General features: G+C 38.3%; 1 long non-coding RNA gene across 1 annotated transcript; it reads right to left on the bottom strand.

Annotated features, from left to right (window-relative positions):
- Positions 1-4719: 4719 nt before the first annotated feature.
- On the bottom strand, positions 4720-23345 carry LOC107598368 (uncharacterized). Its single transcript, XR_001610555.1, has 3 exons — positions 23278-23345; positions 21096-21102; positions 4720-4731 (listed from the first exon to the last, which is right to left on the bottom strand). It is a non-coding gene; the product is annotated as an uncharacterized lncRNA (long non-coding RNA).
- Positions 23346-23983: the final 638 nt, after the last annotated feature.

Genomic DNA, 23983 nt, shown 5'->3' with positions numbered 1-23983 from the left:
ATGGTAACTCAATTCCTACACAATCTTTACTTGAGACTCCTCTATTAGCTCACTTGGTTCTTCAATACCACTCAAAGCAGCAACAAAAGCGGTATTTAATCCTTGGAAAAAGAACTGAACCACTTGAATTAAGGGATTTTCAAAACTTGGATACGTAAGTATCTTAGGTTTCATTCTTTCTCTAGTAAAACGTCTGCACTGAGTTTCTGCATCTACGGTATCGTCTTCAGCTGAAGTACGATTAACTTCATTACACTCCCTTTCAGCAATGTCTCCCTCATTAGTAACCATTGGGGTTCCAGGAGAACAAGTGAACTCAACAGATTCTACAAGATCAGGTAAGTTTTCAACAGAAACACCCTTTCAGGTGAAAGCACTTCTTCTTCATTACTCACGGGTAAGGAACTTTCTGAAGTTACAACAAGACATTTTCTTGTCTGGTTCTACCTCAGAACTCATCCTTGGCCAGTAAAACCGAGACCGGACCAAATCCAGGGTTCTCTCCATGCCCATATGACCCATCTGGTCATGTAATTCACTCATAACAAGAGATCTGAGTTCCTCAGGTAACCCCACTTGGTAAGTTATAGATTCTCCATCCTGTCGTCTTCTGCATAAAATTCCTCCTCTTATTTCAAGGCGATCCCACTCTCTCAAATAGAAAGGGAAATCAGGAACTTCTTTTCTGACCGCTGGTGGGGGTTTTTCCCCAGATTCCAGGTACATAAGCACTTCCCTAATAACTGGATCAGACTTCTGCTTCTCAGTCAACTCCTCTTTCATCAAGTTAGGTATAACTGAAGGTACAGGTAAACAGTCCTCCTGTTCATAGCAGTTTGGTACCGCATATGGGTGAATGGCAAGAGACATAACCAAGGAATCTGCAGGATCGTTGTTCTACTGTACAAAGTGTTTTTCACATATAGCCTCCACCACATCATTATCAGTGATACCAGGAACATTGGCTTCAGCTGTGTGATATTGCACAAACTTCTCGATCCTTACGATTTCCTTTCTTGACATTTGATATTCAGACAACTCTCCATGTGGCCTTCTGGACAAGCTGTCTGCATCAATGTTCTGCTTTCCAGCTCTGTACTTCAATTTGAATTAAAAGGTTGATAAAGCAGCAAGCCATCGGTAACTAACTGCATCCAGCTTGGCTGTTGTCAACAGGTAAGTCAGGGGATTGCTATCAGTGACAACAGTAAATGAACTGCCATAAAGAAAGTCATAAAAAAAATTTCTTAAGAGCCAATAATTCAAGTTTGTGAGCTGGGTAACGGGATTCACTGCGAGATAGCCCCCTGCTGGCATATGCAATTACTCGCTGCTCGCCGTCCTGCTCCTGGTACAGAGCAGCCCCCAATCCAGAAGTGCTGGCATCTGTATGAAGGATACAAGGAAGTTTAGGGTTAGCAAAACCCAAGACAGGAGCGATGGAGAGCTTAGTAATTAAGGTCTCAAATGCCGTCTGACAAGATGTCCAATGACTGCCAAACTGCTCTTTGGGGTTGTGGTATTGACCTTCTTTTCCAGGCTTTTTGCTACCTTTCCTCAATGAAGGATAACCAGAGGTCAGCTCATTCAATGGTTTCACAATATGGGCATAGTCCTTTATAAACCTCCGATAGTAACCGGAAAATCCTAGGAAAGAACTTAGCTCCTTCAGGTTTTTAGGACATGGCCAGGTTTTTATGGCCTCAATCGTCTCAGGATCGGTTTCAACTCCATGTTCGGACACGATGTGTCCAAGATATTTCACAGAAGTTTGGAAAAACCGACATTTCTCCGGTGAAAGTTTCAGCCCATATTCCTTTAACTGAGTGAGAACTCTCAACAACCGTCTTTCGTGTTCTTCTAGAGTTTGAGAAAACACAATCAAGTCGTCTAAAAACACAAGTACTTCCTTCAAGTTGATATCTCCCATGCACTTCTCCATTAACCGTTGGAAAGTACTCGGTGCGTTGGTCACTCCTTGTGGCATCCTATTGAATTCCCAAAATCCTAAGGGACACACGAAAGCGGTTTTGGGTTTATCGGATTCCTCTACTTCGATTTGGTAATACCCCGACTTTAAGTCAAGCACGGTAAACCATTTTGAACCATTCAGAGTGGCAAATGTCTCTTCAAGGTTAGGCAGAGCGTACACATCCTTGATTGTTTGCAGATTCAACTTCCTTTAATCTATGCAAAGACAGACATCGCCATTCTTTTTCCTTACCACCACTATGGGTGAAGAGAAAGAAGACTCTGACTCACGGATAACACCGCTCGACAAGAGTTCCTGAAGATGCTTACGTACGGCTCTGAGATCTTGTGGGTGGATGGGTCTGGCTCTTTGCTTAAAGGGTGTTTCATCCTTTAGCTTGATACTATGCTTCACTTTCTGAGTCCTTCCAAAGTCCAGGTCATGCTGAGCAAAGACTTCAGGCATTTCATTAAGCCGATTAGTAATCCGGCCTTTCCACTCTTGTGACAAGGGTGAATCACCAAAGTTAACAGCAATCTTTGGCTCTTTGGACCCTTCTAGATTAACTCTCTGGGGATCAGACTTTGATAGATTTAGATTAGGTGAAAGCATAGATTCCATTGCATGAATATCAGCAACAACACACTGCCTTGGAATAGTCACATCATGGTTGGCTTCGTTAGTGAGAACCACAGGGAGACTACCTGACTTTTCAGAAGGAAGGGTATGTAAACAACACTTTACTATGACTCCGCCTGGTAAAGAAGATACAGTAGGGTGTTCCACTACAACCCATTTGTCAACTGGAGTTCCAGTTATATGACAAGTACCTTCCAAGTCAACTGTTTGACCTGCGGCCAAGATTTCAGGTATCCTGCTCTTCATCCTGACATGGCCAAGAGTGCCGGTTTCATTCCGTTTGTGCCTCAGCTCAAGAGTATATAGGATAGCCCTATAACCATACAAGGCAGGTAAGAAAGGAAAAGGTCTTGCTTTTAAATGTTCTTCATACAGGGCATCTAGAGTATTTGTTCCAACAAGAACTAAATGCTGTGTGTGTGACTTAATGTCTGGCACGATTAAAGCAACGGTGGGCACTTCAGTTTTGACACCAACGAATTCTGACGGAAAAGTTATGTTCAAGTGCACATACCCAAGGTAAGGCACAGAAAGACCATTTGCGCCTTCTACCTCAAGTAAGTCGGAAAGAGGATGAATGAGGTAATCCGAAAGATACTGCTTATGAAAAGAATTGGGAACAGTGGTAACTTGCGAACCTGTATCAATCAAGCAATGACATTCTTGCCCCGAAATATTAACTAGTGCAGTGCATTTAGTGCCAATTAGACCTTTGGGCAGTTTAACGTTCATGTTCGGATTCCTAGGGGACTGGCCACAAGTAGAAGCGTAAGTCCTGGTGGGACTAGAAAGTCTTTGTTCCAATTTGGCCCTCAATAGGAACTGGTTCTAGTTTAAATCCTCTTTCACAACAGTATTCTGAGATTCCCATATGGACTGCCTTTCTCTTAACAGCTTATGTTTCTCAGCCACAAGTTTGGGATTTGGCTCAGCAGTGCAAGAGACTACAATGTGGCCGTCTTCCCCACACTTAAAGCAGTACCATGGTCTGGGGTTTTCCATTTGTTTGCTTGCATCAGCTGTAACAGCTTCAACATTTGGTTTCTGGGGTTTCTTTTCTACTACAGAGCTTTTCCTAGCTTTAGGCTGCAGAACAAATTTTTTAGTAACTTCAGCCCTGGGAGTAAGTGTCGCCAACTGACTCTGAAGAGTGGCTATTTGTTTCCTCAGCTCTTTAGTTTCAGATGCAATTAACAACATTTCAGAAGTTTCTGATTGCCTAGCCTCATCTACCATCCATGTTCTCTGGGTATGCACTTGAACACGTTGCTTTGTCCCAGCTAAATGCTGTCTCATGCGCTTTTCTTTAGCTGCATATTTATCTTCCACAGTGCGCAACATCAATAATAGCTGCGCAAAAGAAGGCGGATTATCACGTTTCTGTTCTAGACTTAAATCTGCAATCAGATTATTGTCCCAGCAGCCCCGACAGAACTGTCTTAACAATTGCCGATCTGCTTCACTGGACAAAACGGCGCCTCTCTTAACAGCGATGGTCAAAGCAGCTTGAAGTCTGGACAGATAAACTGAAGGCTTTTCGCCTGCGTTGTGCAAAGTATTCATGAACTTAGCCAAAAGTTCATCGCCATCTTCTACAGTGCCAAATGTTGAATCAAGCAACTGCAGGTATTCGGATGGGGTAGCTTCAGGACCCAAGTGTTTTACAATATCAGAAGCTGGGGGTAGCAGACTGTCTAGAATCTTTCGTGACCCATGGAAACTAGATATTGTGGGATCTTTTAAGATACAGTCAACACTTGTACGCCATGTGTCATACTCTATCTCATTTACAGGCCTGGGAATCCTACCAGAGAAAACTCTGAGCCTAGTTGTTGAAAGTGCTTGTGTACGTACGTACTTCAGTTCTCACCACATGTTCAACAACTAATCTCTGTATATCAGGTGGGTTCAGTACAGTAGGAGAGGTAAGAATTGGGTCATTTACACAAAAGTTAGCAGACGGTGTCTGCTGTTTCTCTAGTGAACGTGGCTCACTTGTCTCACTTGTCACAGTTTTGATCTCAGGTTGGTCCTGAATGAGTTTTTCAGGAGTCTGATTTACAGCACCAGTCTCAACACATGAAGGAAGAACAGCTGAGCTCATCTCTGTTAACATTTCACTAAGCATTGTCTCAAAGTTAACACCACTTAGCTTTGCTATCTCCCTCAACCCTTTGAGGTAAGACCTAGTGGCATCCCCTCCTAAATGTTTGGTATAAACATCGGACAAGGTCTTCACTACGTAAGTGATTTCAGGATTGTCAGTCAACTTGTAAGTGTAAGGTAACATTGGATCTAAGGTCTGCATTGCACTTCCACTGCTAAACTCAACAATCAGGTTCTGATGAAATTCAGATATAGGATCTTGGATCTTCACTATATTAGATATGGACCCATGTTTCGGCAAAATCTCGATTCGTTTTTCATCCTCTGCAGTTCCAGTTGCCTCACTAACTATAACAACATTAGGGACTTTAATGCCTTTGCCAACAATTTCTTTCATTTTGTCAACAGTCTGCTTGGGCTATTTACAACTGCTTGGGTTGTTTACAGAGTTTCCAGTAATGCAAAACCATCTCCTGGCTGGCTCGCCACTAATCGTGTAGCACGGAGTACATGCTTTGTTCAGTTAAGTGTATTTTTAGGATAAGTATTTTAGGATTCACCATGTACTAACTGCGAATCAGAAAATATAGGAGGGGCTCTCTAGAGATGGGTAATCACTGGAAACTCACAAACAAGTATTATGGTTAGTATAGTACTTTTAATTAAATTTTTCCCCAAATGTATGCAATAGGCCTTTTTAAAGAAAATAATATAGAGAATAAACAAACGATGTAAATTAACAGATAAACACCAAATTTCAATATGAAATTGAAATGAAAATTAAACTGGCTTTGAGTACTCAATTAAATCTTTAGTGGTATACTCTTAGTTACCCACACAATGAATTAAACTCTTATTTTCAGGTATGCAACCCACATTCACTGTACAAAAAAATTTATATTCCTTAAAGAATCCTCTTTTGGAATTAGATTACAGTTCAGTTCAAATCTGTCCAAAACCGTTCTGATTTCAGATAAAGTTCAGATTCTCAATCACTTATCTCAACTCCAACGATGTAACAGTAATTCACTGCCCACAGTGTATCCAGAAATCCTTTCCTCTTGAATAGAAAAGCGAAAGTTTCAGTTCTTGTAAATCTTCCTAACTTTTGTCCTCTTCTTCCTTCAGATTCAAGCTGGGTGGCTCGCCATCAAAGAAACATCCAAAGCAATCCACGTAAAAAACCTGACCATATCCGGTATTTCCGTATAAAACTCAAAAATAAAATCCTTCCGAACGAAAATAATTACTGGATGCCAGCAATTTAAATCTCCCTTCTTGAATTACAACAAGAATTGAATCTTACTTAAGTTTTTTAACGTATTTTTTCCTTAATTAGGAGCTTTAACTCAAGTTCGTGATCTTCTCCGTTGCTTCCTGATTCTGCTGACTCATCAGAGAGAGAGAGAGCCTAAACAGCATCTCATTGGTCAACTATGTCATATCCAACTTTTCCTTATTTTTTAAATTTTCACTATTTATTTACAATTTACTTTAGTTTAAATGAACAATTATATAGCTATGAACTTTTAATAATATCACAAACTATTTATAATAATTATATACAAAAATAATTGAAAACCTGGAAGAAAAGTAAGTCCGGGTTACACGTTCTTTACGATACAACCAGAGATGAGGGGCGGGACGGTTAGACCACTAGAGGCGGTTTAGCCAATCACAACACACTGGGCTAGTTAAACTCTTATTTTCAGGTATGCAACCCACATTCACTGTACAAAAAATGTATATTCCTTAAATAATCCTCTTTTGGAATTAGATCACAGTTCAGTTCAAATCTGTCCAAAACCGTTCTGATTTCAGATAAAGTTCAGATTCTCAATCACTTATCTCAACTCCAACGATGTAACAGTAATTCACTGCCCACAGTGTATCCAGAAATCCTTTCCTCTTGAATAGAAAAGCGAAAGTTTCAGTTCTTGTAAATCTTCCTAACTTTTGTCCTCTTCTTCCTTCAGATTCAAGCTGGGTGGCTCGCCATCAAAGAAACATCCAAAGCAATCCACGTAAAAAACCTGACCATATCCGGTATTTCCGTATAAAACTCAAAAATAAAATCCTTCCGAACGAAAATAATTACTGGATGCCAGCAATTTAAATCTCCCTTCTTGAATTACAACAAGAATTGAATCTTACTTAAGTTTTTTAACGTATTTTTTCCTTAATTAGGAGCTTTAACTCAAGTTCGTGATCTTCTCCGTTGCTTCCTGATTCTGCTGACTCATCAGAGAGAGAGAGAGCCTAAACAGCATCTCATTGGTCAACTATGTCATATCCAACTTTTCCTTATTTTTTAAATTTTCACTATTTATTTACAATTTACTTTAGTTTAAATGAACAATTATATAGCTATGAACTTTTAATAATATCACAAACTATTTATAATAATTATATACAAAAATAATTGAAAACCTGGAAGAAAAGTAAGTCCGGGTTACACGTTCTTTACGATACAACCAGAGATGAGGGGCGGGACGGTTAGACCACTAGAGGCGGTTTAGCCAATCACAACACACTGGGCTAGCTAACCAATCAGAGCCCATCGCCTATTTCTGAGGGCAGGGCTTCAAAAACACAGGAAAAGATCAGCCCGTTTCTCAGAGAAGGGACAGGGTGGTGTGGAATAAAGGTAAATTATGTGAAAAATAATGCGTTTTTTTTTTAACTAAGCATTAACACATGTTAGACTGCACCCCATAAACACAATCAAGCCTAGAAAAAAAACAGTCAACCACCTCTTTGAGATCAATAAGTAATAAACATGTATCGATGAAGATTTTGCTATATCATGTACTGTATATCACAATATAAATATATTCATGGCACAAGTTAACACATTAGAGCAATAAAGAGATTTTGTTACGTCGTGTATATCACAATATGTAAATATATTTGAAGGACTGCTTAAAGTTATCAGCACATTAGAGCAATAAAAGAACATGCATGAATGAGAAAATAAAGTGCAGTATGTGCATGAGTTTTTGAGTGCAATCAGCCGTGAAAATAACTCATTGCAATGCTTGCACTGCAATGCACGCAAACAAAAGTCAATTTCTCAGACAACATGTGATTATGAATTCAGTTTTCTTCATGGCTTATTGTGATTGAATGGTCAGACACATAAAAATTATGTCGTAAATGTCATTTAAGTGCTCGTAAACAATTGGGGAAAATTGTGAATGTGTATCAATATTGGGTCTGTGCATTATGTCTGAATGATTGTTATCATGAAATAAAATTACTCCTATTGTGAAATAAGATTATTGGTTATATTGCCTACAACTACTCTGTCATAATTTAATCTCACTCATGTCGTTCCAAACATGCATGACATGTTTTATTCACGTCTTCTGTGGAACACAAAATAATATATCTTGAAAAAATGTCTCAGTGTTTGGAACAATTAAAGTCAATGGGGTTCACAGCTGTTTTGGTTGAACTATCCCTTTAAATCTGAGGATCAGAGAGATTGAAAAACTGTCATGTAAAACTAAATGACTGTTTCTTATGTTTAAAATGGCTACAAAAATGCTACTAAACTGTAGAAATCATTCCTTTGAGATATGAAAAGCGAACTCAGACCTACATTCCTGCACTAAGTCAAGAAGACAAAGCAAAACAGTTGGTTAGGACATATGTGGTGTATCTCCTGAGATGCTGGGAAACTCGCCTTAATAAATGTCAGTTACTGTAAATGTCAACCGTTTGACCAGACTTCACCAGCTATTATCAAGTGAGCTCTACTTTGTACCAAATCACTGCGCAGCCATTAGCGGCGCCATTAGTAACGCTTGAATGACCCACTGTAAAATGAAAATAATGGAGTGCTGTAACCTGTTAGTAAAAAATAAATTTTATATTTAATTTGCGATCTCAAATCAAGGCTGGTTAGTGAAGTCAAATGAGGAATGGAAAGATTTAAGGGGTCCATATCAAAAATGTCTCAATAGATGCCCAATTTCAGATTTTAATGCACAGATGAATGGAAGCGAACTGTAATCCCTTCTCCAAACAGCTCTGAATGTTTCTATGCTGGTTCTCTTCTTTATCTAGTCTGCTGAGTTTGCTACGCTGACTCTTTTCTGACTGAATGCCTGTCGAGACTTTCACTTTCCATTTGAGGCCTAAATCTCCCATTCAGCATTGTATTCCCACATATTTATACATGTAAAGCAAGGTGTAAATCCCACAAATCCAAAGGTCTGTGAACTTCAAATCTTAAGCAATTCCCATTCTGGCACAGAGCAGACAAATCAGCGCTTTTGTCCAACTCTGATAGAGGGATTCTGCCACTATCGCATTATGATACATTATCCTGGCCTGAGTTTGAGGAAGAAACAGTAATTTCATCTGGATTAGAGGTACTACATTTAGCACCTTGTACTGAGCTTGTTTGATTGTAGCACTTCGGAGACTAAAGCTAAGCTCTGTTCTCGTTGTTTTTCACCCGATTGCTCGTATGCAAGGTTAAACAAGGCCGCTTAGTCCCAGTAAATGGAGCTGCACTAAGGTGTCTACAGCAGAGATCTTCTCTTTATGTCAGATCTGCTCTGACCTTTTGACTCGTGAACATTCCAGTGAAGCGTGCTGATTGGACGATGACTGCGGGAAAGCAAGTGAGCCCAGGATAAGCCGAGCTCTGCTACAGTGAAAGGAAAAATAAAGCAATGGAAACTAGAGCAAACGGTTCAGGTCTTCTGGGAGGGACAACCAGTACTTAACCTTCACTTAATTTGACCCCCATCTGTGTAAAAGCAGCGGTTTGTCTACTTTCCTAAATACCTGTTTTTCACTGTGGACTCATGAGGTCATCACATGCAATGATAGGCGATTTGAGGTCATTAATCATTTTTACAATGTTGCATCATCTAAAACTGGTTTTATGATTTTATTTTTTAATTTTTATTTAAAAATGGGTTATTTTAATATATATATAATGTATGTATATATATGTGTGTGTTTTTGGTCAAATAAATGTGAAACAGTACAAACAGTAATACTGTCAAATATTGTTAAAATTTAAAATAACTTTTAATGTATTATTTTAATGTTTAAAATAACTATTTTAATGTATTTTAAAATGCAGTTTATTTCTGTAAAGGCAAAGATGAATTTTCAGCAGCCATATTTAATTTGCTGATTTGCTACCCAGAAAGCATTTGTTAATTGTAATCAATGTTGAAAACAGTTCTGCTTTTATTTATTTATTTAGTGGAAACCGTGGTACATTGTTTTATTTATCTGATAGTTGGATTTTGAATTTTCTTAGAAAGAAAGTTTTAAAAAAACTGCATGTGTCTTGCCTTTATATATTTTATATGACTGTTGATAATCTTTAATCTTCTTTCTTTTCGCACAAATTGTGTTGCTCAATCCATATTCATAAAAACAAATTATAGTTTTTGATCTTCATTCACTCTGGAACTAGAAACAGGTGCATGTTACATTAAGGGCACCATTAGGTCCCCATCAAATTGTGTAATATATGCATTTATTAACATTGCCAGTACAAAATCACTCTATTATACGAACAAATCAAATAAGTTGCCATATACTATTCTCCATTATTTCTGGATAGAAAAATGTTTTTGAAATGCTGTATAAGTGTGTGTCTGACAAATGCTCTCAAAACATGGATTAAAATGGAATTCCTTTCAATTCCAAAGGTTTCCAGGTCTATTCCCCCTGAGGAATAACACCTCAGTTAGCCCAGAGTCATAATGAGAGACATTCTTCAAGTCAAATACGACCTACAATGTGACAACACCCTGGTCTGCATGTCCTATACACTGGAATGACAGCTGCCGAATGAAGCTGTCACCGAAACCTCACACTTATGCCAGGACAAATTAAAAATGTGTGCTGGCTTCGCTCTCTTCCTGGAGCCTGTGCAGGAGCATTACGCAGAAGCATTGTGCAGCTGAAGGTTTCATAACCTAAAGTGCGTGTATATATATGTGAGATAGAAAGAAAATGATGAAAAGAGAAGGGAAGAAAAGAGATGGGACAGTGAGAGAGGGAGGGAGGGAGAGAGATGGGCCAGCAGAGCGACTGAATTAGCAACTTACTCCAGGCGCATTGTCAAAACTGCTGCATGAGGACATGACCTCCATCGCCACCAGAATCTGTGGCTGCCATGCTGGGCAGAGAGGGTAATTCCTCATGCACTGCCAGAGTACGGAGGCCTCCGAGCCCACATGCCACACAAAATCCAGCGCCGTTCCCCTTGAGACCGTTCTGAATGTATATAATTACACCCAGCGCTGAGCTTTGGCCAGTATCTATTGTGCACGGCCAGTGCGGTGCTGCGTCTGAGCCAGCAATCCCTGCAGTAGATATGCCTTTAAAGTGCGCATGCAGTGAATAACAAGCCTGGCTTTTGACAGAATGATTAATTACCTGCAAAGGTGCTGCAAAATCTTGCCATCGATGGAATGATTAATAAGCCGCGGCGTTCTGAATCAGACGGAAATGTGTGAATTTGGCTCAATCTCTAAGCCAATTGTGCATCTTTCTGTTTTGAGCGTGGCTGTATTTGGGGTTTATGGATGTGTGGGGTGTTTATGTGAGTGACGGATGGAGAAAGAGAGAGAGAGAGAGCAGAGGTACATGTGTGTAAAGGGAGAAGGGAGTGGTTGTGTTGTGAAGGATTGTGGTAGGAAGAGTGAAAGAGGGCTAAATGAGACCACAGAGAGTCCAGAAAAAGACCTGATATGAAAGCTCTTCTTACAAGGAACGCCACCATGCAGAGCTTAAAGACCCCCTGTGGAGAAAATCTGGTTTTTATTGTTGTTTACATGTCTGTCTGGTGTTTTTAATATGCTTTCAGACAAAGCATGTGCAGATTCATCAGTCAACACCATTGCTGAGCATGTTCTCTTTAAAACTGCAGGGAACCAAAGACAGTCTCAATAATGTGGTTTGAAACAGCTTGTTTACACTATCAGCCAATCCTGTCAGTTTAAGGGGCAGGGCTTTTCATATCATTAGCAAAGCGTTTCTACCAAGGAGCAACCTTCCGGTCTCTCTCATGAAGCCAACAAGGAAGTGACTAAAATTGCAATTCATCGACTGGCCGCTAGAGGCTGGCTCCAAAAGGGAGTCAGTCCCATAGAATCCCATTGTTAAAATGCCCAACTTTACAGCAGAAAAAACTGTTTACAGCGTAGTACAAAAAATTATTTTGGTATATATAGCTAATTTTGCCTTTCATGACAACTCTGAATGAAGGGGGTGAATTTTTTTATAACTCATCCGTTTAAATTATATTAATCCTTAAAGTTCTGCATAATTAAGGGAGTGGCCACTTGAGTGACAGGTGGATTGCCGCTGCTGACACCAGCGTCGAGCTAGGTGGGCGTGGTTTCAGCAACCAGCTCCCGCCTCTTTGCCCATTTTCGATTATCCGGGAGTGACGCGCGGTGACGTGCTGCCAAGATGGCGACGGCCGCCTCCGCCCACTTTGAGCTTCAAAACCGCTCTTCAGAAACCTACGGGTGAAGTCACGGACACTACGTCCATGTTTTTATACAGTCTATGGTTTCTACCTAAGAATGTTGGTTTTTAGACGGTTGCCGTCTGAAGCCGCGGTCACACTAGACTTTGAGCAAGCATGCAAAATTGTTCGCATACTGCAACGGTCGTGATATGACGTCACGCTGTGCAGTGTCTCTTTTTAAAAACTTAAATTCAACACGTAACAAATTATAATATATCTAAAATGTAAAAACATACAATCTACTCCACATTCCTGCAGCGCTGCAGTTTTAAATTTATGTTCTTTTAATTCCGATAAGAGGTTATTCTGTGATGTATCGATCTGCCGTTGGACACACGGTATCACGTCATGCGAATTCGCATGCCAGAGTTCACCAAGCTTGAACTTTGCTACGCAGCGAAATATATTCGCACAGGCTTGCGTTTCCGGTCTGACACATTTGCATGCGTATGAATGGAAGTCAATGGATCGAAAAGTCTAGTGTGACTGCAGCTTAAGGCTACATCTACATTAATCTAGATACATTTGGAAATGTCTCCATCCACATTAGCATTTTAGCATTAACACAGTATTGCTGTCGGCACTGATAGCTTTGTGGGCAGCGTGCCGACATATGGCGCAGCTGCGCTTCAGGTGTCCTGAGATTGAATCCCGCCTCGTGGACCTTTCCTGTTTCTCTCTCCCACTCACTTCCTGTCATATCTATACTGTCCTGTCATAAGCAAAAAAATAATAAATGTCGTTGTGCAGCATTTACTACTTCAGTTAACCAAGTGAAAGTGGAGCAGGTAGTCCAAGCTGGTGCATTTGAGTCGAGGTGGGGCTATGCATGTTCATAATTTTGTATATATTAAATGAGGTAAGGGTGTAGAGTTCCATTCAAGTTGTTTTAAGGCATGAAGAAATTAATGAAGTTCCTAAACGTGAGTTAGGGTGGCGCGAGCCCATCTAATCTTTCAATCAACAGCCAGAGTATATAAGCAGCTGCTTAACTCTCTTCAGTCTTCAGCATCCCTCCACCTCCCCAATCTCCACCTTGATCTTAGGTTCCTTGCCCTTTGTAATCATCCTATATTAAGTCTCTGTGGGGGTATATGAGAGCTGGAGTTAAAGCTGCTTCATCGAGCCCCTCATCAGTGGACAGCAAGCCAAATAAGTTTAAACGTAATTTCCTAAAGATTATATTGGCAAACGAACCCTTTGATTCAAGGAAATAAACTTTCAAGTATGTCATTTTGATCATTCCCTAAGATGATTTTTAAGGGATAAAATGAGTGACTGCAGGGAGACTTGGATGAACATGCAGGATTATTGATGTTTTTGGCTTGACCTGTGTGTTTTTATGGACAAATTCCAAATGATTTTTTTCTTCGTCCTTGAAGGTCATTGCCAGAAGGGGATGCTATTCTTTGGCTCGATCCAAACGTAAATGAGCTGAATTGCTTCATGAAGGGCCCTGAGGTAATTTAAGCCTAAAAAATATCTTACCTAAGATTTTTTTAAGTTAGATTTTTGTCTTTTATTGTGATAGGACAGTAAAAGCATTGACAAGAAAAAAGAGAAGGGAATGTAATTTGGCCAGAAGTCACCTGAGATTTTAAAACCAAAAACTCAATTGTTCTCATGCACTTAAGGATTGTCATTGGATCATAATTCTTTAAACCAAAAGTATACATCATTTTTGAAGCAAACACTTAGTGTAGCCTTTTAAAGGTCCTCGACATATGCGTACTAGAAAGTTTCTTCCTTGTCTGCCGTATTCAGAACTTGTGTACGATAAAAATGTTTTTGTACTCATTTAAACTAGAATTGCAGGTGTCTCTTAACCCTTTAACTCTTAACGCAAGGCTTTATTGTTGTTGCTTTATTGTTCTGGCTCATCTATTTCTATTTGGAAAAAAAAAAGAAAAATGAAAAATTGGACTGCATGTGTGTGTACTATGCTGATAATGACATTTACTTCACATACACTATATGTATAGCTTAGCATAAATATAAAAACGTAAGTATACTTTGGGCTTTAGATATTTACATCATTTTATGTTTATTTGTTTTTACTAAAGGCTACATGGAGAGAAATTGGGCAGGTTGAAAATGTTTTATTAAATGCACAAATGTATTCTGTAATATATTTTCTCTCATCAAAATAAAAAATTCACTTTAATTTAATTTAAAAGTCTTATCTCTTGCTGTTTTTTACACATCTAAGCTTTAATGGCTGATCTATGAATATTTGATTATTACCTTCCCATGCCTTATAAATGTGTTTTCCACCTTTCATTACACAGACTCTCGTTCTATTTAGATATTGCCAAGATCTAATGGCAGCCCAGTCCCAATTTACTTTATTGATTTTAAAGGGTTTTAGCCACCCAACTGAAGTCAGCACTAAAGCAAGTTAATTTGCATACTAATTAAAGTCCTTAATCAGACATTTTGGAAAAGATGGGTAATTCTCAATGCTGATCATTTCTGCACCCTCAGATTGCGAACTCCCACTAAATTGCTGTGCATTTTACTCACTATTTACACATTGTAGAGAGCTGTTAGCTTGAGAGAGGTCCACTCTTATGACAAATACACATGATGAATTTGATTATGCCACATCTAACTGAAAAATAAAGTGAGTTACACAGTCCCAGGTGGCAGTCTAATTAAGTTAGCAGGCACCTTTAGGGCATGTGGTCTGGTTGTGAGCCAACAGATGCATCTAGTCCAAAAGACAACTGTTTGTCGATTTCCTGGACATCAACAGGCTGCCAGACTTGTGATGAAAACTGAATGGCATTATGGCTTATACTGTATCTGCTCTATATTGTGCATTTATAGATATTTTATGTAGACAATGTTTTAACCTTAATTAGCTATGCATGTACCATAAAAGCATAATGATGTCATTCATCATTCACTCATCTTTGGATCTTTGTTTTTAAAGATCTGTTGAACATGTTGAACAGATTCAAATTAATTGGGAAGCTTGTCTGTGTTCATCCAGGTAGTTGTATAATGTCAAATTGATTTGGTAACTGGACTTATTGTTAAAGATATTTGGCCAATCAGACTAGTTGCTGAATAAGTTCTGAATGAGTTTTTACTTCTTTTTTTGTTCCTTCTCAGAATGTTTCCAACAATTACCATCAAATTCAGATTTAAAATAGCCAGGTAGACAAGATGAACTTGCTTACACAAGTTACTAATGAAAGTTACTTGTTAACACGTGACTTTTATTAACACCCATTGGTTTTCAGGTAAACATTGAACAATATTGATTGTTTGTTAACCTAACTAGTGTCCAAAGCGCTATATAAATAAAGGTGACTTGACTTGACTTGACACTGAATTATTTAATTGGGCTGCACTACATGAATGCATTTGCCACAGTGCTCAGTGTCAGTCCTGCTCTATTATTTTGGAAATCACAGCTTCAGCCGTAGACACTGTGAGATGCCAGTGTGAGTCTGAAAAACAACAAGCGAGCCGAGAGGAAAGGCCAGGCAGTACCTGCAAAACCCCTGACTGACATCCATGGAATCTGTCTCTGAAGCAAATAATTCAAAATGCTGTTTTGCCTGTTTGTCTCAAGGCTTCATATGATTTCATGCTCACAGTATGTCCTCAGACAGGCACTCCCCCACTTCAGCAAGCAGACCGTCCATGAACATCTGCCATATTATGTTCAGACAGCCTTAAACTGGCAATGTAATGTTCAAAGCGTGACCAAAGACTACTGAAGCTGCTACACGCTCAGATTGTGTAAAACAAATGGTTGAAACATTCCTGAAATGAGCGAACAATCTTCATATGTCTGTGTGTAGTTATCAGAACTGCAGGTGGGAAGATTAAAGTATGTTTTACCTGTTTCTGCGAGGCTTGTTTGATCAGTATTCAAGAAGTATATTCATTGGTAACTACAGGTATCAAAGCCTTAGAAACAAAAGAGCAGGTCTTACGAAGGTTGACTTTTCTAGAGGCTGCTCTTTGTTCCCAAACAAGATCCAAATAGAAAAAGTAAAAGCAATTTTTTAGTTTCTTTCTTTAAAAAAAAAAAAGAACAAAAGCTTGTTCTGTTCTAACAAACCTACATTTGGAAAAGAAGGACACTAAAGTGCTTGCTTGCTTTGCTTTAAAAAATGTAATATCACTCGTTTGGGCAAAATCAACGAGCCTCATGGTATTTTCTATAATTAACTAGATGAATCACAACGTTCACCAAAAATTAGTTGTCACTTATTTGCAAGCACTGTCTGTGTTGTTAAAGCATCTGATTCACTAAAGGAATTATGCAAATAATCTAACTGTGCAAATATTCCCCCCCAAAAAACCCTGTGCTAAATACAATTTACGTGCCGCAACTCCCCTAGCTTACAAACTGGTTCTGAGTGTTCAGTTGTGGAGAATGAAGTAGACTAAAATGCATGCAATCTCTTTTAAATAAAATACTGTTTACCAGCAGTCCAACTAACACAAATATATATTTTACAACATTACATTTTGGCTGCAGTGCAACGTTTTAAAAATGTTCAAGAAGCCAGTTTTGTGATTTAAAAAAAAAAGTGTGATGATACGTAGTTTACATATGAGAATTACCAGAAATATACAGTATTACACTTCAATTTTGTAACATTTTAGCCAAAAATATGAAATTTAGCATTACTACAATTGCTCACCGATGGACACTAAAGGAATTATGCAAATAATCTAACTGTGCAAATATTCCCCCCCAAAAAACCCTGTGCTAAATACAATTTACGTGCCGCAACTCCCCTAGCTTACAAACTGGTTCTGAGTGTTCAGTTGTGGAGAATGAAGTAGACTAAAATGCATGCAATCTCTTTTAAATAAAATACTGTTTACCAGCAGTCCAACTAACACAAATATATATTTTACAACATTACATTTTGGCTGCAGTGCAACGTTTTAAAAATGTTCAAGAAGCCAGTTTTGTGATTTTAAAAAAAAGTGTGATGATACGTAGTTTACATATGAGAATTACCAGAAATATACAGTATTACACTTCAATTTTGTAACATTTTAGCCAAAAATATGAAATTTAGCATTACTACAATTGCTCACCGATGGACTTCTGCAGTGAATGGGTGCCGTCAGAATGAGAGTCCAAACAGCTGATAAAAACATTACAGTAATGATCCATCATTAAGACATTTTAACTTTAAATCATTGTTTCTAAGTCCATAATCCATAATAATGCTTCTTGCAGTGAAAATGTTCATCTCCTGTTGCCCTCTTACATCAAAATCCACCCACATATTTGTTTAGAACTTTTTTCACTTGTAAACAGTGCTTGATCTGTGCATATTTCTCTCCAGATTCAGACCAGAAGACTTTTTCACTAGAGAAACCAATTTTATGGATAGAGAACTTATTTTTAGTTGAAAAACAATGGTTAAAGTTAAAAACCGGTTGATTGGATTTATTACAAACACTCAGATTTTGGCTTCACAATATCTTAATTGATGGACTGGAGTAGTGTGGATTACTTGTGGATTATTGTGAGGTTTTTATCAGCTGTTTGGACTCTCATTCTGCAGATGATTCTTGGTGAGCAAGTCATGGAATGTGCCTGAGGGTGAGTAAAATGTTCTTCAAATTGTAATTTTTGGGATGAACTATTCCTTTAAGTAGACTCAAAACGTCAGTATAAAAACATCATATTTTACTACAGCAGTAAATCTAGACCAAGCAGCAATATTTGTGTGAATTTTCAAAATTATTTTAACTGAGACATTACAAAAATGTAGTGAAAAAACTTTTACATTATTGAAGAAAAATGCATGTTGAGAAAAGGTTGAGGTAGTAACATTTTGTCCTAGGCACCTAATACACAACATATATCTGGGCTATTTTAACATGATAAATATGTATTTTCACAATGTTGCAGAAACATTGTTATGAGGTCTTATTAGTCCTGGGCCTCACCACAAATAGTGAATTCGCCCCACAGTCTTGGAAGAATGGGTGAGCTGAATGTGGCCGACTCAGCCAGTATTTCCAGAATGAGCATTTGGGGAATAGGGAACACGCTGACAGATTGACATCAAGTAAAAAAGTTTCCAAATGAAGTATATTCGTGCAGCAGCATGTTCCGCAGACAATCAGATGGCAATAAACCTGAATGGAGGCAGGAGCCTGTGACAGTCACAGCACATAGAATGTAAATTTAGCTGCAGTACAGACCTACATAGATTGAATGCAGCAGTGCAGCGATCGGGACGGGCGGGGGAATGGGGGCAGGGGGGCAGCTCGCTCTCCAATATGTCCTCAGACCTTTATTTACAACATCTCTGTAGTTAGTGCTCAGAATTTGCAGTCTCTCACTCCGACAGCCTTGGCCACCAAACTAATGCCAGCAAAGATATTGAATAATTTGGAGTGAGTCCTTGGTATCGATAACAGGGTCACCAGAAAAGCTGTTCGGTGAACTGCATTCATCTTGGCCTGCCGTATACCACAATTCATCATGATGCGAGGCAGGATATGGCTTGCAACTGAAGCCTGTCCCAGACCAAATGAAGTCATAAAATACACACCTCGGTGTTGAGGAAGCGTCCTCCCTTTTTTCTTCTTCCTGGAAGCACTGTCTTGTGAGGAAACACATTCTTTCCTCCCCCATTCTGTCTCCTTCCGTTCTCAATACAGCACAGCAAGACCTATCAGCATGGTTTTTATGAGTTCACAATGTGGTCATACATCCAAAAATGTAACTTCATAAAAGATACATGGGAGAATTTACTCGAAATGACTAGTGTTTTTTTTTTGTGTGTGTGTTGATTTAATCCCCAATTCACTAAAGGAATTATGCAAATCAGGCAAACATGCACGCAGAATTAGTGCTGAATGTAATTTGAAAGGCGTAGTTCTCCATCTTTTGGGTCTGTTCTGAGTGCTGGAGTAGGAGGTGAAGAATGCAGTAGACTTGCATGATCTGCTTTGCTTTTCTAGGACTGTACAGCATCGCTCCGCAGCTGTTTGAAATGTCAAAAGTGCATGTGAATGCACAGTCCATCTATTTATATGCCTGTTACAGTGCTTTTCTCCATCATTTGATTTCTTTAAATACAATACTTTGTATATTATAGTTACATGTTAATTCCAGTCCTCGAATTTGATTGGTTGATCTGATATTGGGATTTTCCGGTCTGTGAATTAGTGATGGGGTTCTATTGTTTTTTAATTTTAGAGTTACACCAGTAGGTGGCGACAGCTGATTGTCATTTATGAATGAACCATTGAATCAACTAATTAGTTCAAAAACACAGACTCAATTCAGAAACTAAACAATGAGTTTTTGAGAGAGTCACTGAATTATTCACTCAATCCATTTATTCAAAAATACTGATTCATTCACAAACCCCTGTGTATTGCTAGATTGGATTATATTTTAGGGTTCTAAGTAAATTATTTGTTATACCGTATTTATTTATTTACCTATTTAGAAACAAATTAATTTTAAATGATCATGGTCAAAATGTGACAGTAAAGACATTTATATTTACTTTACATTGTTACAAAATATTTATATTTCAAATAAATGCTGTTCCTTCAAATTTTCAATTAATCAGAATCCTGAAAAAACAAATTAACACTCTTTCCACAAAAAATATTAAATAGCACAACTGTTTTCAACAGTGATATTGTTTCTTAAGCAGCAAATGGGCATATTAGACTGATTTCTGAAGGATCACGTGACCCTGAAGACTGATTATGAACATTCAGATTTTGATCTGAATCTCTTTGATAACAGGAATATAAATTACATTTAAAAATGGATTACAATAGAAAACAGTTACAATTTTATATTTCACAGCATTACTGTTTTTGATATTTTTGATCAAATAAATGCAGCCTTGGTGAAAATAAGAGAATTTCAAAAACATATAAAATCTTACAGACACCAAACTTTTAAATGGTATTGTATTTGAGTCATATAAACAGAATCTGTAGAGCTTAGCTTGTTCATTTGATGTCCTAAGAAATTTAGCATGCTAAAATAGGTTCAAGCGTTAGTTCACCCAAAAATGAAAATTCTGTCATTAATTACTCACCCTCATGTCATTCCAAATACGCAAGACCTTTGTTCATCTTCAGAACACAAATTAAGCGCGCATGAACATAATCGGCGTAATCAGCGTTGTTTCCGCTTAAGGTAAAGCGTGCGTATGCATTGTGATTCTCTCCAAAATGGCGGAAGACAGTAAGTCGGAGGAGAAGAATTGTTGAATAAAGTCGTTATTTTTGTTTTCTTTGCACACAAAAAGTATTCTCGTAGCTTCGCAAAATTGAAGTTGAGCCACTGATGTCACATGGACTGTTTTACCCATGACCTTACCACATTTCTGGACCTGGGACCATTACAGTTGCGTTGCTTTCTATGGGAGGGTCAGAGAGCTCTGTAGGATATCAGACCGAATCAGACAATCTAAGATTTGGTCAAAACATGGTTGAAACGAGGAGTCCAAATTCCACAGAGACCCAAGACAACAGGATGTCATAAATCAGACCCTAGCCAGTCTGAAGCAAGCCTAACCAACTCTTTCACAGAACAGCTTTCAACATTAAAACAAAAGAACACTTATTGACAATTCCAAGGAGATTGTCAATTTTGGGGGCAAGTTATCAAGAATAATGGTCAAAAGAGATGCATAGCGTGACCATCACATGGAAACATGTGATAGTGATCACAAGCTCTTCGGATTGACTTTTCTCCCCACTTAGGATTCTGATTCTGATTCTGATTCTGATTCTGATTCTGAAATATACAACACCCCGAGCAAACATGACATCTAATTGTGCAAAAGACCATTTGGGGTGTGTTAAACAGCCTGGTTTAAATACTCAGGACACCATCAAACTTTGCTTTTTGCGTCTAGCTTTTAGCTTTTCGCTTCTAGTCATGCTTTTTAGTTATATGCTTTTTAGCCAGCGCTTCTTAGCGCTTTTGAGCGTGCTCTGGCTTACACGCCATCTCCTCCAAAACCATGAGTAGAAACGCCACCTGGTCTCGTCAAACTTTACTATTACAAACCACAAGTTAATGTCTTAAACTGCCAACCTTGTTACCGTACTAATTAATAGTATTTTCACTATATTTTGGATATAAATATCCATTGCAGAATTGATGTCATACGGCTCGTTCACTGAATCGCTGGCCGTCTCAGTGATCAGCCGTAAAACAGTGATTCTGTCCAAATTCCCTTACATATTATTGGTGGAGTTCCCTTTAAAATCTTAAATGATTCCCTTTGAGTTAAATTTACTTACAGCTCTAAGATTCCATCAAAAATATCTGAAATTGTGTTCTGAAGATGAACGAAGGTCTTACGGTTTTGGAACGACATGAGTAATTAATTACAGCATTTTCATTTTGGGCTGAACTAACCCTTTAAGATGCATTTGTTTGCCACTAAACACCACGCTTTTTGGCGAAATGGCGAAATGATGAAGCAAACATTTTTATCTGCCACTGTATAAGTCATGGGAAATGTCTCAAAGGGAATCTTCCACTATACTAACTAGGACATCATCTTACTAATGCAGGATTACTCATTATGACTGCATGCCTGTGAGTATTATAGCTCTGACATGTCGGAGGATACCACTGATTCCTTCTGAGCAAGTAGCACCGAGTCACAAACGGACTTTGCATCCCAGATTCAACTGTATTACGCTTCCTACGTCTGACCTTCCACATGCATCTCGTGACCACAAGACATGCAGAATTTCTAATCAAGAGGCAGCTTATGTTGCAGGCAATGAAAATTCATCATTCTCAAACTGCTATTGATGTGAACGTCAAGACCAGTGAGAGAGCAGAACTGCAGATCGCACAACAAAGCACTCAGTGTAATTAGCAGCAGGGCCCTTGCCTCCATCCTATGAAATCACGCTGATGAAACCAGGAGTGACGGTGCAGTGAATCTGAAGCACGAACGAGCTGAGATTCGTTTCATTTTGTAATAGTACTGCAGTCCGAACACTGATCAAACACAAGATGGGTTATAATCTCAACAAGGGGACTTGTTAGTAATGTTTACTGTTTGGCCATCTGGGAAGATTTTTTCACTGAAGTCCACTAATTTCATTATTCTTTTGTATACGCGGAGCAATAGATCTTAGTCAGAGTAGATGCCATATGTAATTTCATGTGAATGAAAACAAGGCTGCGGAGATTTACAGTCTTTTCAGTAGCTTGTATTGTAACAGCATGTTTTATTTTCACAGCCCAAGTTTCCTTGAGGTTTTTTATTTTTGCTTATTAAGACAGAATGATGCGGAGAGAATGAAAATAAAAAGACAATTGTATTTAATTAAGCTTAAGGCAAGACACAACAGGAAAAGAAAAACTTTTTTTTTTCATGCATTTGTTTAGACTATTTGGCTCTTCACTTGTGGATAGAAAACATCCAAAGTATACTTTTAAGTGTTCATTTTATCGCACTTTATCTGTTTGCATCTGTTCAAATATCATTTGCCTGATTTTATATGACATTTTATTCCTAAAAAACATAAAACGAAATGGCAAATTCCCCTCTATTAGACATCTTATATGTCAACAAAATGAAAAAAGGCTTTTGAACTTGCTTTATCCAATGTTCTGATTTCTGTTTTGAAAATGTATAAAAAAAATAGTGCATATCTAATACATCATTTGCATATTCAAACATAATGAAAACTTTTAATACAAAAAATGTGTGCAATTCATAAATGTAACAAAACAAATAGGAAGGATGGTGATATCTATAAGTTCCTTTTTGTCCGCTATTCATCTGTGGTGTCTCACCTTAAAATGAGAAACAAGCATGGCCGTGGGAACTAGGGGTGCTGAGGGTGCTGCAGCAGGGCCGGGTCTGACATTTTCCTTGTGCCCCTCGATCATCCCCAAGATACTTAATTTTTGTGATAGTTTTGTGATTAATTATTTATTAAACTGACCAGAAATATAGCCTAGTGCGGTTGTATTTCACTTGCGCGCCTTGCGTCCCTACTTCTCCCCCTCACACTCACAGAATTTCATGTGAAATGATACTACCGTAATTTTACATTCCAACTTGTAAAAACCATTCAAGTCCTCGTCCTTTTTATGAGCCATTTTCTCGTTTCTCAAGACGGCCTCCGGCAATCACATAAGCACAGCTCTTTAATTGCGCTCTAGTCTCTGGTCAAACGTGTTCAAACCACTTGACATTATCAAAGAATATCACTGAATTCAGTTTAGCGTGAGTGTAACTTAAGCACTCTAAAAAAGCTATAAGTTATAATCAGTGATGTTGTCTGCAGTGTATGATGAATTAGTCTCTTATTTACATCGCATGTACATCTACACTTTGTTGTTTCTGAGAGAATTCGCCGAAAGTGCACTGACCGAAACTTTTGCTTATCAGCGTTGATAATATTTAGTGAAATCCCCTTAAATAATAGAAATATTAAAGAAAAAATTCTTGAACTAAAATCACAAAAGCACAAATATATATTGGTTCGCATATAACTCTGTCTTCATTTGTATGTTAATTTTTGTTTTGAGTTTGGGCTGTTTAATGTTAGGATTTTGTCAAAAATCCCCAACCATGGCCCCGCCCTGCAACATCAAGCCCCGCCCCCAGATAAAATATGTTCCCACGGCTATGGAAACAAGTCACTTTGCAGGCATTTGCTAAATATAATGCCATAATTGAAAGATATGAAGTCACAATTATGAGAAAATAAAGTTGTAACTGCCACAGTTGAAAAACTGC

Source organism: Sinocyclocheilus grahami, unplaced genomic scaffold (assembly GCF_001515645.1).
Source record: "Sinocyclocheilus grahami isolate Dianchi unplaced genomic scaffold, SAMN03320097.WGS_v1.1 scaffold250.1, whole genome shotgun sequence".
NCBI lineage: Eukaryota > Metazoa > Chordata > Actinopteri > Cypriniformes > Cyprinidae > Sinocyclocheilus > Sinocyclocheilus grahami.
This window is presented reverse-complemented; position numbering and strand designations above follow the sequence as displayed.